This window comes from Somniosus microcephalus, unplaced genomic scaffold (assembly GCF_052327205.1).
Source record: "Somniosus microcephalus isolate GS21.2 unplaced genomic scaffold, FLI_Smic_1.0 unresolved_chr2, whole genome shotgun sequence".
Lineage (NCBI taxonomy): Eukaryota > Metazoa > Chordata > Chondrichthyes > Squaliformes > Somniosidae > Somniosus > Somniosus microcephalus.
The window spans coordinates 54,179,293-54,195,190 of NW_028225180.1; the positions used below are offsets into that span (position 1 = coordinate 54,179,293).

Genomic DNA, 15,898 nt, shown 5'->3' on the forward strand with positions numbered 1-15,898 from the left:
GGGAGGGGGGTGAATTTTGAACTCGAGGCGTTGTTTAACTGGGAGCCAATGTAGGTCTGTGAGCACAGGGAAGATGGGTGAATAGGACTTGGTGCGAGTTAGGACACGGGCAGCCGAGTTTTGGATGACCAAGTTTACGTAGGGTCGAATGTGGGAGGCCAGCCAGGAACGCGTTGAAATAGTCTAGTCAAGAGCTAACAAAGGTATGGATGAAGGTTTCAGTAGTAGGGGAGGAGATGGGCGATGTTACGGAGGTGGAAATAAGCGGTCTTAGTTATGCTGCAGATATGTGGTTGGAAGCTCCTTTCCAGGTCAAATATGACACCAAGGTTGCAAACAGTGTGGTTCAGCCTCAGATGTATGTTAGGGAGAGGGATGGAGTCGGTGGCTAGGGAATGGAGTTTGTGGCGGGGAACAAAAACAATGGCTTCGGTCTTCCCTATATTTAACTGGGGAAAATTGCTGCTCATCCAGAAATAGAAATCGGACAAGCAGTCTGACAATTTAGAGACCATGGAGGGTTCGAGAGAAGTGGTGGTGATGTAGAGCTGGGTGTCGTCAGCGTACATGTGGAAACTGACGCTGTGTTTTCCAATGATGCTGTCAAGGGGCAGCATGTAGATGAGAAATAGCAGGGGGCCAAGGATAGATTTTTGTGGAACACCAGAAGTAACGATGCGGGAGTGGGAAGAGAAGCTATTGCAGGTGATTCTCTGGCTACAATAGATAAGAATGGAACCGGGCAAGTGCAGTCTCACCCAGCTGGGCGAGAGTGGAAAGGGGTTGGAGGAGTGCAGAATGATCAACCGTGTCAAAGGCTGCTGAGTAGTCGAGAAGGACGAGGAGGGATAGTTTGTCTTTGTCGAAGTCACAAAGGCTGTCATTTGTGACTTCGATGAGAGCCATTTCTGTACTGTGGCAGGGACGGAAACCTGATTGGAGGGACTCAAACATGGAGTTCCAGGAAAGATGGGCATGGATTTGGGAGGTGACAACACATTCAAGGACTTTGGAGCGGAAAGGCAGTTTGGAGATGGGGCGGTAGTTTGCAAGGACCGAGTCAGGTTTTTTTTTGAGGAGAGTGGTGATGACGGCAGTTTTGAAGGAGAGGGGGACAATACCTGAGGAGAGAGAACCGTTAACAATGTCAGCTGACATGGGAGCCAGAAAAGGAAGTTGGGTGGTCCGCAGTATGGTGGGAATAGGGTCGAGCGAGCAGGATGTGTGTCCCATGGACAAGTTGAGCGCGGAAAGGTCAGGAGTGGAGATCGGAGAGAAACTGGGGAAAGATGCGAGCTCAGGACTAGGGAAGGGGGAAGCCTTCGGGGAGGTTTGGCCCAGTGGGCTAGGGGAAGGAAGAGAAGTGCAGAGGCAGCTGATCGTATGGTCTCAATCTTAGAGACAAAGAAGTTCATGAGCTCCTCGCACATGTTGGAGGTGAGGGTGGAGGAGACAGGTGATAGGGGTTTAAGAAGACGGTTAGCCATGGAGAATAGAAGCCAGGGTTTAGCTTTGCATTCCAGAATGATTCTGGAATAGTGAGCAATTGTGGCAGATGAGAGCAGGATTTGATAATGCTTTATGTGGTCCAACCAGATCTGGCAGGGAATGGCTCAGCCAGTTGTCCACCATATCCGTACAAGACTGCGTCCCTTCGACTTAAGGGAGCGAAGCTGAGCGCTGTACCAGTTGAAACAGCCAGGGTGAGACAGTGTGATTGTTTTAATAGGGACTAGGGCATCAAAGGTGTTGGTGAGGGTGTGGTTGAGCAGAGCAGTAGCTGCAGAAGTGTGGTGAATGGAGGGACAAAAACTGGACAGTTGGGATTTCGTAAGTGCAGTTGTAAGAGAGTTGAGAGCTTTTTCCAGGGGCGAACAGAGAATGAAGTAGGTTTGGGGGGGAAGGGGGATGTGGAAAGGTTGGGGTCGGGATTTGGGAGGGCAGTGTATCCGAGAGGAGAGATGAAAGGAGGCATGACGACTGGAGAGAGAGATCAGGGAGGGATAGAAAGAAAAGGAAAAGAGGAGAAAAAGTGGAAATAGAAATGAACTGCTCGGGTCCGCAACAGCCAGCCAAAATGCACACGCAAGATCAGCGGGACTCGCTGGATTTCACTGGGCAGCTGTCTGTGTCACACGTGATGTGGAGAGTTGATCCTAACACTCGGGAAATGATCGATCCCAGAGCTAACAGCTGTTGTTAGGAGAGGAGGGACTTGATAGGCAGCGTTCTCTTTATTTTAATATTTCCACCTAACCCTCCCATTAATATTATATTTGTTACAGATCATCAGAACCTTGGAACGCCTGTCACCACCATGGCTGAAGCTCCAGACTGGGAGGCCGATTTTTCAGTGACCACGATGAGTAGCAGGAGCATGAGCAGGAGTATGCCCGTGATCAGAAGCATGGACACAGGTAGGTTCAGTAAATACTTTAAAATATAATTTCTGTCCTGACAAAGGGTTCAGATCTTGTTCCCTCTTCCTGTGCGAGCTGCAGGTTCTTGGACATGACAGGGGCTGAGTAGAATTAGGGAAGTGAGTGACCATCTAGAGAGGTGTCACAGGTGGAGGGAGCCCCTGAGTAATGGAACTGTCCAATAGATACCTGGAATTGGGGACTCTAACGTGGATAGAGACAGTGACAAACAACAGTGGTACCAGGGAGCAGGAGGCCACCCCGAGTGTGGCGGGGGTGAGAGGCAGGTGGGGGCACAGGAAAAGGAGATGAATAGTGATGGGAGTTTCTATAATCAGGGGAATAGATAGTCTCGACTGCAGACATGAGCAGGTGCCGAATGGTAAGATCCCTCCCTGGTGCCAGAGAGAAGAATATCCTGGGAAGGAAAGGAGAGCAGAAATTACCCATGGTCGGAGCCAGTAACACGGATAGAAATACGTTTATAGAGGGAATATTGCCAATGAGGCACTGGACTAAAGACAATGCCTCAAGGTGGTGGACTGCGGATTGTTTTGCACTTGGCTGCTTAATGAGTGAAATGTGTAGCAGGTCATTGTGCGGCGGCAGGGCTGGAGTAGGAGGGAAGGGTTCACGTTCTTGGGACACTAGAGTGAGTTCAGGGAGAAGGGAAGAGACGGCTGTGATCTGAACCCACCAACAACAATAGTTTTACAAAATAGGTGAGTGGAGCAGTGGGAAGGGTATCAACTGATATGACTGTAGGGTGGGAATTATCTGCTGAGGCTACAGATTGGAATTAATATATCTGTTGGAGCTGAAACAATATTTATAAAGTAGTGGAAAATTATTAGCAGGAAAAAGGAAGGTTGTTTTGGAGTAGTGAGAGTTGAAGTGACTTGGTGTTAATAGAAATGTAGAATAAAAAAGTGTCAACATTCCAAAGAATTAGATTTAGGATTGACTGTTGTGCCTGTAAATGTACAAATAATTCTAAAGACATTTGGAAAGTCAGAAGTAAGAGAAATGTGATTTATTTTCTATAGGACAGGGCCTGGAATTTCATTGCACTAAGAAAAATGTTCCTGTTCATAACATTTTGAGGAGGGAGAAAAATAATTGTGGATCCCAGAATTAATAAAGGCTTCCAGGACAGCGCTAGAACAACAAAACACTTGCATTGCTATAGCATCTTTAACGTAGTAAAATGTCCCAAGGCGCTTCACAGGAGCGTTATCAAACACAATGTGACACCGAGCCACATAAAGAGATATTAGGACAGGTGAACAAACACTTCTTCAAAGAGGTAAGTTTTAAGGAGCGTCTCAAAGGAGGAAAGAGATATTTTGAACACAAGGATGTTCCTTGGAGCTATATTAAGATAGAATCCATGAATTTTAAAAGAATATAGGGAAGAGGCACTATTACACATATTTAATAATTCTTTAGAAAAAGGTGTCATGCGAATGGCTAACATTATACCTATATTTAAGAAGGGAGATAGAACATATCTAGGAAACTATAGAGCAATCAACTTAACATCGGTAATAGGAAAAATATTGGAACCCCTAATAAAAGAGAAAATAGAAAAACATCTAGGAACCAAAAATATAATAACGAATAGTCAACATGGATTTCAAACTGGAAAGTCTTGCTTGACCAGCTTCATTGAATTCTTTGAAGAGGGAACAGAGAGAGTAGACAGGGGTAATGCAGTAGATGTAATATATGTATATTTTTAAATTGACTTTGTTAAGGTACCACATAATAAACTAATGAATACGGTGAGAGCATGAGGAGTCAGGAGAAAAGTAACAATGCATTACTAGCTAGCTTCAAGACAGACATAAGAGAGTAGGGGTAAAGGGTAGCTATTCAGAGTGGCAGAAGGTGGATAGTGGTGTTCCACAAGGATCAGTGCTGTGACCACTGTTGATCACCATTTATATTAACGATTTGACTTTGGCATCTAAAACCCAATGTCTAAATTTGTGGATGACACCAACTTGAGAAGGATATTCAATACTGAGCTGGACTGCAACAAATTACAGGAAGACATTAATAAACTTGCCGAATGGGCATATAATTGGCAAATGAATTTCAGCATGGATAAGTGTGATGTATTACATTTTGGTAAGAAAAGTAAGGAGGTCACATATTACTTAGAAATTAAGAAACTATATGGGGTGGAGGAGCAAAGGGATCACGGAGTACAAATACACATCATTAAAAGTTACATCGCAGGTCAATAAGGCCATAACAAAAGCTAACCAAGCACTAGGTTTTATTTGTAGAGGGATAGACTTGAAAAGTAGAGAAGTTCTGCTAAACTTGTGTTGAACCTTGGTTAGACCACTGTAGGAGTTTTTTTCCTGCTCTCTTGCCTGTTCTGGCCTCCTGCCAGGCTTCGTGCAAGAATTACCCTTGAGTGGTTCGACCCATTCCCCCTACGGTTCTAGACCTTGGACTTAGATGCAGAGAACAGCAGTGCAGAGAAAAGAACTCAATAGACCAGGCTGAATAGCACGAAGTGGATGCTTTTATTTTTAAACAGTTTGAAGCATTACAAAATACATGTCATAGGCACAGATTAAAGTAACTACAATCATGCACAAATTTATGAACTTGACTCTATGGAAATGGGGAACACACGGCACGTCATAAAAGGGGAATCACATTACGATTTCCCTTAACTCCCTCCCCTATACCTAAACTAAGTTTCGAACTGGGGAACCTGGGATCATACTCACCACTCTCGAAATCGCGAGAAAGGGGGTTCGCAGCCTTTTTGTCACCGCTTTCCGTCATCACGTGGATTTGGAAAATTCTGGCGCAGTCGATATTCTCTCTCTCTCGAAGCGGTGGGGTAGACACAGCCTCGATGAGCGCTCGTTAAGGTTGAGATCCACTAAGTCGATTTGGGTTCATGGAGCAGACCCAGATGCAGGCTATGCACATGGGAGAATCTTGTGGCCTAGATCGCCAGTCCTCCAGAGGGTTTCTTCTCCGTCGGCCTGGGTCGTCGATGATCTCCCGACCCCAGTACCCGGGCCACCCTCGTCGTCTTCTCGTCGTGGCCGAGCCTTGTTTGGCTGAACACCGACCACGTTGTCCATTTACCGAAACCGTCCGTCTTTAAAAAGAGGAAAACGTTTTCATCGATTCTGCATCTGCCGAAGTGGAAGAGGCGCCGATCCTGGCCCCGTCCGAAGAAGTTGAAGTCGTCCAAGAAGAAGAAGCAGCCGAAGTCCAGTCAAGTGAAGTTGTTCAAGTAACCCGAAGTCCGAAGTAACTTAGATGGACTTTCAATCCATAGTTATGCTCTTTTGGGACAGTCTTATCTCCCGCCAAATCATAGTCCTGTCTTTGTATTAATTTTGGCGGGCAGAAATCTCTGCAGGGGCGCTTTGTCTTGTAACGGAGCCGGTGATAACTTAAACTGGCCTTCCTGGCCGATAATGTCTTTTAATGTCTTTTGCATTGTCACCGCGGCTAGGTTCACATATTGATCGGTCCGGAGATTTTCCTTGATGGCTGCTAAACGGTTTTATCATTGTACAATAAATGGGTATGAGTGATTTTGCATTGTCCGCCCATATCTTGATGGGCCCCATCCTGTACTTGTAATCCATTGAATATGTATGCTGTTCCTCTGAGTTTCGGTTCCCAGATATTGGCTTTCGCGGGCTCACTGTCTTCAATCCACAAGCCTGTCTGGCTTGCAGTAACAGAAATAAAATGGTTCAGAAACTGATCACGGGGCCTGGCGGCCATTTTGTATGCCCTTTTATCAAAGGTTTTTCTGTGCAAGCTTACTTTGGTCAATAAACAGTCTTATTTTATCCAGTTTTCTTGCGTGATTTTTGCTGAAAATTGCGAATCTTACAGGCCCCCCTGTGATACTGATAGCTTGCTTAAAGTATCAATAATCCTTGGTGAGCAAATTTTCCCTGATTCCCCACATCCAAACATTCCTGGCACTTAGCTATCTATGACCCTCACGACACATGCAGTTCCCATTTCCGCAGAAAACGAAAATTACCTTTTGTAAATTTGGACAATAATAGACAGCGTATTTTAAACTATAACACATTCACTTGTCTGATGTGCGGGGGTTGATACCCCCTGGCACGATCTGCATGCATCTTTTATTAATCCAAAAAAACTTAAGAACGACAAATAACATAACAATACTTATTTCCTTATAACCCAAAACAATCACAAAAAAATTTAAAATGGAGGGACGCTTAATCTTATACTAGCAGCTTAGAGTGGGATGTCTGTTTCCCCAATTCGCACATAGCGTTCTCTCCATTCTCCTGTGTTCTCGTGCCTCTGGAGGCTTTTGCCTCTTTTGCAATGCACGAAGAGCAAAAATATCTCAATCAAAACCTGACATACTACTAGGATATGGGATGCTATTCTAATCCAGGTGGGGACCTCTATGTTGGTGAACAAGTCCCACCATGGTGGGATGGTTATGTCCAATATGTCTTTTCCTATCTCTAAAGTCTTCTGCTCCAGTGTGTAGAAATGTTTCTGTGAAATTATAACGGCTTTTAAAATCTTGGTGAGGTGTTCGGGAAGAGGGGGAATGACATAACCAAAATGCGCGACAAATCGTTGTAAGTCTGTGAAATTCTCTTTGATAGTGATGTGAACGGTGGAGTGCGCAGGAATGGGGACAATTCGTTGTTGTGCCACTTGAACCTCGGCCCTGGGTTTGAAATAGAAACTGCTATCACCGACCGAACACCACTCGTGTTGTCCATATCGGTACTGAGGCGCTGCAGTGGTGACGCAATATGTCCCACCCCCGATATATGCTACCTGTGGGGGCACATGCTCCTCTGCCATTGCCTCCATGGTGCAATTCACTGGCTTTGCGCTAGCAGTCCTGAACCCGCACTGCGGTTTCAGAAAGGCGCTCAAGTGCTGGGGACACAGGATGATGTGTGCTCACCGGCTCCGACATCCCGAGAGGTCAGTGCCTGTCATCGTACGCTCCCATCTGATGACGTAAGGCGGGACCGCTGCGTAACGAATGTGTGCAGCCCCCCAAATGACTCCAATGTTCTCTACTCTGTCCACCGGGGCGGGCTTTGCTGCGGGACCCAACACCGGCATTCTTACTACTATTCCCATAATAGTGTGATTTGAATGTCCGCAGTCCACTGGGACTGGGTATGCTTCTGCGGCTAGTCTGAGCTTGCACGGGCTTCATGCATTCTCAAAAAGGTGGAGTGCTTGCAAGTGCTTGTTGCTGATCCAGGACGGGACCAAACCCTGTTTTAAATCCTCAAGATTACTGCGGCCCTCGCCCAGTAACCACGCTCCGTACAGCACACAGGCCTCGTTTTGCGCAGCTTGATCGGACGCATTCCGATCCTCCTTAATGAGTGCATTTACCGCTCTCGCGTGTTTCTCCAGCTCAGCAATTATGTCCTTAAAGTGTAGTGTCATGGCCTGGTCCTCATGTAGCTCAGAACCCACTACCTTATTTTCGTCTGTCAATATGTTCCTTAACTGGGCTTTTAAACCGTTGATCTGTGTCTGCAGCTCCACGTTATCTAGAGCATTGACAACAGATGTCCCGGTATTAAAAGCAGTGAATATGTCATTTACAGTACCCCTTCTTTGCCTCCCGACTCGATCCAAAACTTCTGGCGGTGTGGTGTATAATTTGTCTCTGTCGATGTCGGCAAAGTCAAATTCGTAAAATTGTCTAAACATACGGGTTAACAGGACCTGGTATAATTGTTCCGTTTCTTTGGGACACCACTCCGGCAATCTTACCTCAGTGAGATTTAAAATCACTGAGGCCACCGCGTAGTGTACCCCTTGGTACAGCACCTGACCGGTGGGTACCAATACTAAACCGTTCCCGGGTCCCTTGGTGGTGGTTGGGCACCCTCCTTTCTGGGCTAGTGCTACCGGAAGCGTGGGCAGGGGCTTGCGTGGGCGGGTGATGAGTTCAGTGGCGTTCAACGGAATAGGGGAGTATGGGGCTCCGCACGCTCGAGTGCTAACATCCCATCTCATCCCCTTCCCTTCATCCTGCCACTGCCTCTGGAAGAAGATGGACACGCCCTTGGGTCAGACGTGTCTCGAACCCCACATACAGACATATAGTCCCTCATCTGGTTCCCACCATTTGTCCCAACACACACGTAATTGTCCGTGAGTTCCCGTAGTAGTCCGATGGGTATTATTACCCAGTCGCTCCCACTCGACCGTAGAGTTTCTCATGTCCTTTCCCAGTTTCGTAGCCACCACCATCACCTTAGTGGTACGTTCCCATTGCACACCAGACAAATCCTCTTTCCCACGGTGACGCTGACTCTGGGCGCAAGGATCCTCACTCAAGGGCACGTTAACGAAGTCTCTTGGTAGGCAAAACCGAAATTGCTGGAATATTCTGTGGAATTTGTTCCCAACCAACCTGGCCATCTCCCTTGGTGGAAGTAGGTGGCGGTTTCCTCAACCTCTCGCTTCCCCGTCCCATCCGTTGCGATGGGGGCCGTGTCCCCGGAGCATCCAAAAATGATGACGTCCTTGGTGCGGCCTCGGTAGGCCCACCCGCACCCGATCGTCATGAACGCGATGAAAATCCTTTCCATCATATCCCAGGTTTCTGCAACCAACAAAATGATGTAGCCGGGCTCCCGATAGGTGCTGGCCTAAATTAATTGGACGCGCGGGTTCCTGGACCCGGCTCCCTAACAAACACACATACCGGGCAGACCTCAAAATTGTACTCTTAACACCATATACTTTACATTCCTTAAAACTATGACCATAATTACCTAACTTAACTTATGTACAGCGCCGCCCTCCATGGGGCGGCTTTCCGAATCCCTGTGAGGCCTGTCGTGTGCCACACCCTGCAGTGGGGCTGCATTGATCTTTGGCTTTGATCCCCCGCAGCCTGTCGCTGCTGAACGGGGATCATGCCTTCCTGGGGCTGCTCTAAACCGTGGTTGGGAAGGATGGGGAGAATCTGGCCCAAATTTTCTGGGCTGTGGCGCTCGAGCCGACCTACGAATGGCTGCTTTGGGTCGGGCTCCCGGGGCCGATGGACCGGGGGTTGGGACTGTTAACGTCACAGCCTGTGGTTCCTCCACAGCTGCCGGCTCCAGCTCCCCTTCCTCAGGCTCCGCCCCCCGGGGTCGGGATCTGTGGCTTCTGACTCCACCTCACCCGTCCCTACAGGTAGTGGGTCTCCGCCCCCATTCCCTACCTCGCCCAAGCTTGAGTCGAGGGCGGGATCGTCGCCCTCTGACTCTTCCTCCTCCATGACTGATCTAAGGCGGGGTCGAGCCGTTCGTGCTCTCTCCTGCCTAAATCCCATTCAAAAGATGAGACCTCCCACTCCAATGGGATGGCCTCTCCCTTTACGCAGGCTACGGTACCAGCCTGTGTGGTCTGTGACTCTGTTACAGGCTTAGGACCTTTGTTCTCCGACCTGGTCCCCTTTGATGGCCCTTGTGCACCCGATTTAAATAGTTTACACCGTTTGATGTGAAACCATTTGGTACGTCGGGGCGTTTTCACTGCATAAACCATGGGGCTGGCCTTGTCCACAATGCTGTAGGGCCCCATGTACAGTGGTTCAAAACTCCCTACCCTGGCGTAGTTTCGGACCATGACCTGGTCTCCGACTACCCACTCTTGTTGTTTCCGAGGTTTCAACAACAGTTTATTTCCCTGGTGCTGTCTTCCCATGTTCCCAGCCGCCTGCCCATAAATCTGTCTCAGGCGCTCCAAGAGGGTTTGGGCGAATTTGTCCCGTTTCACCTCTCGGAGCTGGCCCTCAGTGAGCACCGGGGCTAGCACATGGGTGGGTGTTCGCATGATACTTTCAGTCATTAACTCGTGCGGGGAATACCCCGTGCTTTTGGACTGGCTGGCTCGGATCCCCATGAGGACTAAAGGCAGTACCTCCGCTCATTTCTGGGGCGAGCCCATTGTCTCTTTCCTCAGCTTTTCCTTGAGGGTCCGATTCATACGCTCAACAATCCCGGATGACTGGGGATTGTATGCTACGTGCCACTTTCCCTCAATGCCCAAGAGCATGAGGGCGTTCTGCATTACTTGACCGGTGAACTGACTCCCCTGGTCGGACTCTACAAAACGGGGGAGTCCCCACCGTGAGAACACTTCCCGAATCAAGATCTTAGCAGTACCCAGTGCCGTAGCTGCTCTGCACGGAAAGGCTTCTACCCATTTGGTGAACACATCTACCAGGACAAGGCAGTACTTATAGCCTCCCTGGGCGGCGGGCAGTGGCCCTGTGTAGTCGACCTGAATCGACTGCCATGGTCCCTCTACCCTCCTGATGTGCCCCATGGGCACCTTCCTTTTGTGGGGGTCTGGGTTGTTAGCAGCACACACAAGACAGCTTGCGCAGAACTCGCGGACATCGTCTCGAAGTCCCGGCCACCATCCCGCCTGCCCCACCCGTTGCCAGGTGACCTCAGGTCCGGGGTGTCCCGCTCCTGGACCCTCGTGGGCCAATTGCAGGAATTCCCTCCGCTGCTGCTGCGGCACAACCCACTGCTCCTCTCGGAACAGCATACCTTCTTTGACTGTGAGGGCTGCCGTACTGTACGGACCTTCTACCTGTTTGCCCTCTGTGATGGCTTTTAGGACTGCTTTTAGGGCGGGATCCAGGGTTTGGACGGTCTTTAGGTCTGGGGGCGGTGTCTCCCCTGTGTTCCCGGGAATTCCCTCCCTGCCTTGGATCGCCGCCACGGGTCCGGGTTTGTATGGGTCCCAGAGAATGCCGTTGTGGGCACCCTCACTGGCTAGCGCATCCGCCTGCTGGTTGCCCTGACTGTGGGGTTCTGTGGTGGAGTGAGCCTTCACCTTATGGATGAACACCTCTCCTTTCTCCCCCACAGCTGCTAGGATCTTCTCCAGCAAGGGCTTAACTGATAAAGGCCGCCTGTCCGCGGAGGTGTACCCGCGTCAGGACCAGATGGCGAGGTACTCTGTACACGAATTGCACGTGAACATGCTGTCTGAGCAAATCGTGTATGGGGTTGGGAAAATCTCGGGGTGGGTAACTACGTACGCCACCGCGGACAGTTCAGCCTGCTGCGTGCTCATAGTGCTGGGGAGCTTAATTGCCAGGGCAATGTTTGCCGCAGGGTCATAAGCTCCACACCCTGTGAGTCACTTGCCGTCAGCTACAGTGCTAGAACCGTCAACGTAGATCTCGCGGCCTGTGGGATGTATCCCGGACCGTAAACCTATGTTAACTTCCCATACCCCTTCTACGGAACATTGATGGGCTGTCCCGGGATATGCCATATTGGCTGCGAGCCTTGGCGCACAGTGGCCTTTAACCTTTAGATCCATCTGGGAAAGAAGGAGGGTCCAGCGTGCAATCCAAGCGCTGCTTACGGTCCCATCCTTAAACCTCCCATCCAGAAGCATCCTTGTGGGGGTGTGATGGGTGAGGAGCGTAATGGGAGAGGTCCCGGTGAAGATCACTGATCTGTTCACAGCCCAATGCGTGGCCAGGAGATGCCGTTCACAATTGGAGAAAGTCCTCTCCACATCCGTGAGCACCCTGGAGGAATAAACTACTGGTCTTAGCTTGCCGTGCTGCTCTTGGAGCAGCACTGCGCACAGGCTGTCCCCACTAGCGGCTACCTCCAGAAAGAACTCCTCTCCCCCATCTATGGCCCCTAAGGCTGCAGATCTCTTTTCAACTTCTCGAACGCTGCCTGGCACCCCTTGTCCCAAGACCACTCGACTCCCTTGTGTAAGAGTCGAAGTAGCGGGGCCGCTGTGGCAGCATAGTCCTCGATGAAATCTCTGCAGTACCCGGTCAATCCCAAAAAGGACCTTACACCCATTACTGTGTTGGGAATCGGCAGATCTTGTATAGATTCCCGCCTGGCCTTATCTATGGCTCTTTCTCCCCCGCGGATGGCCAGACCCAGGAATTTGACTTCCTGCTGGCCGATCTGGGCTTTCTTTGGGTTTACTTTGAAACCCTTTCTTTCTAACAGTTCCAACAATTCGGCTAACAGTGGGCCGTGCTGCTCCCTTGTATCTGTGAACAGGAGTAATTCGTCCACATACTGCACTATCTGGTTGGGCTGGCTGAACTCTTTCAAAATCCCCGCCATGCACTGATGGAAAATGCTGGGGCTGTTGTGAAAACCCTGTGGTAAGCAGTTCCAAGTGTACTGTTGCCCTTTGAATGTAAAGGCAAACTTGTACTGGTCCTCCCGCCGCAGCGGAAAGGACCAAAAACCGTTCGAGATGTCCAGCACCGTGAATGTGATCGCCGATGCTGGAATACTCCCTATTAAGTCTGCAACTGCTGCTACCGTGGGCGCGCAGGCCGGGATATTACTATTGAGGACTCTTAAGTCCACCGTGGCTCTCCACGAATTGTCCGGTTTCTTTACCGGCCATAATGGGGAGTTTACGTGGGTGGCTATCTTCCTTAACACGCCCTGCTGTACCAATGAAGATATTGCTGTCTCCATGTCGGGTTCTGCCTCCTTGGGGAAATTATACTGCTTTTGGGGTCGGATCATGGGGTCCCCGTCTACGCTGACTTCGAACCCAGTGACTCTCCCGCAGTCATGCTTGTGGGTGGCGAACGCGGTCATATTTTCTGACACACACGCCTGCAAGTCCGTTGGGACATTTGTTATCATGAGCTCGAGATCGTAACCTCCTGACGGCTTCATAGTGCACAGGGTCCTCTTTTCTTCCTTCCCCGGGATTACGACTGTCTTTCCTAAACCGCCCTCGGCTCCCCAGAGATAGTGATTTCTCAGGTCCACGAGGATCCCGTGTTCCACCAAGAAATCAGCCCCGAGGATGCCCTTTCCCCCCCCCTCTTTCCACTTCAATAGGATGCACGTCCATGTGGTGTGGAGTGCTCCCAACTGAATGGAGAGCGGGAGGGAGTACGCGCCAGCCTGTTCTCTACCTGTGAAACCCGCTACTAAATATGGAGCCTGGGCGGACAGAGGTGAGGCAAAAGGTTTGTCCGTGTGGATCACGGTACACGAAGCTCCCGTATCCAACAGGTAGCTATCCCTTTGTTTCTCCACCTCCATCGCCACCACAGGTCTTCTCCAAGCGTCATAGCGGAGCGGACACAAGTAGATGGGCTGCACGGGCGTCAGTCATTTAGGTGTTTCGGCTGGGGTCTCGGGGGCGATAGAGCTGTTAGCAACCACTACCTTCCCCTGCCAGGTCATCAGAGATCGCATAGTCTCCAAGACTGACTCGATGGCAGCGGGGTCCACAACCGCACCACCCCCTTTAGTCGGGGCAGAGGCTACGGTTGGGTTCTGGACTGGTGTTGGGGCAGCGGCCTGCACTTGTGGTTGTGCTGGTGTTGGGTAAACTCTCGGGCCGTTGGCGACTCGGGCTTGGGCTTGATCTTGGGCTGCGGCGAACGCTCTCTCCCTCTTATCCTTCCAAGGATTCCTACAGTCCTTCCGCCAATGACCCTCCTTCCCACACCCGTAACAACTGCTATTGGCTTGAGGAGGGCGATTTCCCTCCTGACGCCATTCCCTTTTAGCAGAGGCTGCGGGCCTCACCTCATGCACCTTTCCTTTTACAACAGGCGTTTTCTTGCCCTTGTTATTCCTATAACTGATCGTGAGCTGATCTAGCACTAGATCCTCCGTGGAGCCGGCGTTGGTGGGGTCAAACCATGCTTTGGCCTGTTCCTTCACTACTGGCAGGCAACCTGCTACCAGGCACCGAAGCCAGTGAGCCCTTTGTTCGCCATCCAGCCCGGCCCGGGCCGGCCCGCCCGGGCAGCTGCGTCCATACACTGGCCACAACCTGTCGGCGAAAACCCGTGGGGGTTCTCCCTCTAGCTGCACTGTCTTTTCTAAACGGAGGAACGGAGTTCCGTCCCCCTCTCCCATGATCTCCAGAATCTCATCCCGTAGCAACTCATAGTCCCTGTGCCCTCTCTTGCTCTCGTCAGTGTTAAGTCTGTGAGTTGTTCAAGTAATTAATACTCAGACTTAATCAGTAACAATAAAACAGGTCTTTACTGGTTGGAGGTAGGGATTACACTGAATACAAGATTACTGCAGAGTGCTTATATACCGGTGTGTTCACCCCCGGTATTACGTCTACAGCAGCCTGAGAAAGTTGTACATCTCTTAAGGTGGAACAGGCTTAAGCTCTCTTAAGGTGGAACAGGTTACATACACAACACTCCTCCCTTCTTAGCTTTATAGTCCCCCCCCCATTTAACATAACGTAATAACATATATACATATATAACTTCATGTTTAACGTAACATATCACAGATTCAGTCTCTGCAGAAAACAGTTCACAGATTCAATCTCTGTGGTGTAGTCGGTTCACGTTGCTCATTCAATAGTCCTTTCATGGATTTAACAGCTTGAACTTCCGAACTGATTTGGCTCCGTTCGGAGGGACCACGTGTGTGATCTGGTAGAGGTGATAATGGTTCAGATGGGTCATCTTCTGTTTTTACTTTTCCTTTTCTGCTTCTTGGAGACTCTCTGGGCTCCATTGTCAGCTGCTACAGCTGCCAGCTGCATGCACAGTTCCTCCTTCTCTTCCTCCTTTTTTCGTAGTAGAGCCACCTTCTCCCGATGTTCCGTAGACTTTCGGTGCTCCTCCATGATTCCTGTATGGTGGGAGTCGAAGTTACAAGTTGGGCAGGACAGGACATAGTAATATTCGGAGTCGTCCGACAGGTCAGCGAGAGGGTCGTCTATTTCCTCCATACCCAGCTGGACGTTAGCCAGCTCTTGTTCCAAATCCAGACATCTTTCCTGAAGAGACTTCTTCATGTGTACCTCTGCATCCAGTTTTTTCTGGGCTTTCATTAAGTCGTTTACTAGTGACCTCATTTGTGATTTTAATACTTCAACTTCCTTTGGAGATTGATTGATCGGACTATGCAATCCCTCTACCGGAGCAGCTGTTTCAGCGGTCTGTTGTTCTACATTGACATGAGTCAGCGTACTTTTGGCATCCAATGGCTGCTCTGTTGCAGTCGTTTCAGTCTGTGTCATCACATCAGCCATCTCAATGACTTTTGAGAGCTCCGAACCCTTTTCCTTTGAAGATCGCAGCTCGTGTTCAAGTTTTTCCCATTTCAGAGTCTTGTCCCTCAGCATATGAAGGAGTTGGCTGACCGTTAACTCTTCTGACACCAGATTATGGCACGCACCTTCAGAACCTGAATCAGCTTTGATTCGTTCGGCCTCCTCGCGCAGATGGTTGGTGTGCTCCTGCTCCATTTTCTCCATCAGTTGCTTCTGTTGCCTTTCCAGATTCTCCCACTCTGTAACAAAGAACTTTTTTATTTCATTCATCTCTTGCTCAAAACGGCGAATCATTTGTTCTAATTGCTGTTGTAGTTTGAAATGGAGTTGAGTTCGAGCCCAGTGTCCCTCAAGAATGTGCATATCAGTAGACTTGACAGACTCAGAATTCTCTG

The 15,898-nt window shown here is 49.6% G+C and overlaps 1 pseudogene; it reads left to right on the forward strand.

The window, feature by feature from the left end:
• The window catches only part of LOC147092649 (NACHT, LRR and PYD domains-containing protein 3-like), a 68,883-nt pseudogene that overhangs the window by 11,711 nt on the left and 41,274 nt on the right, over nucleotides 1-15,898 (forward strand).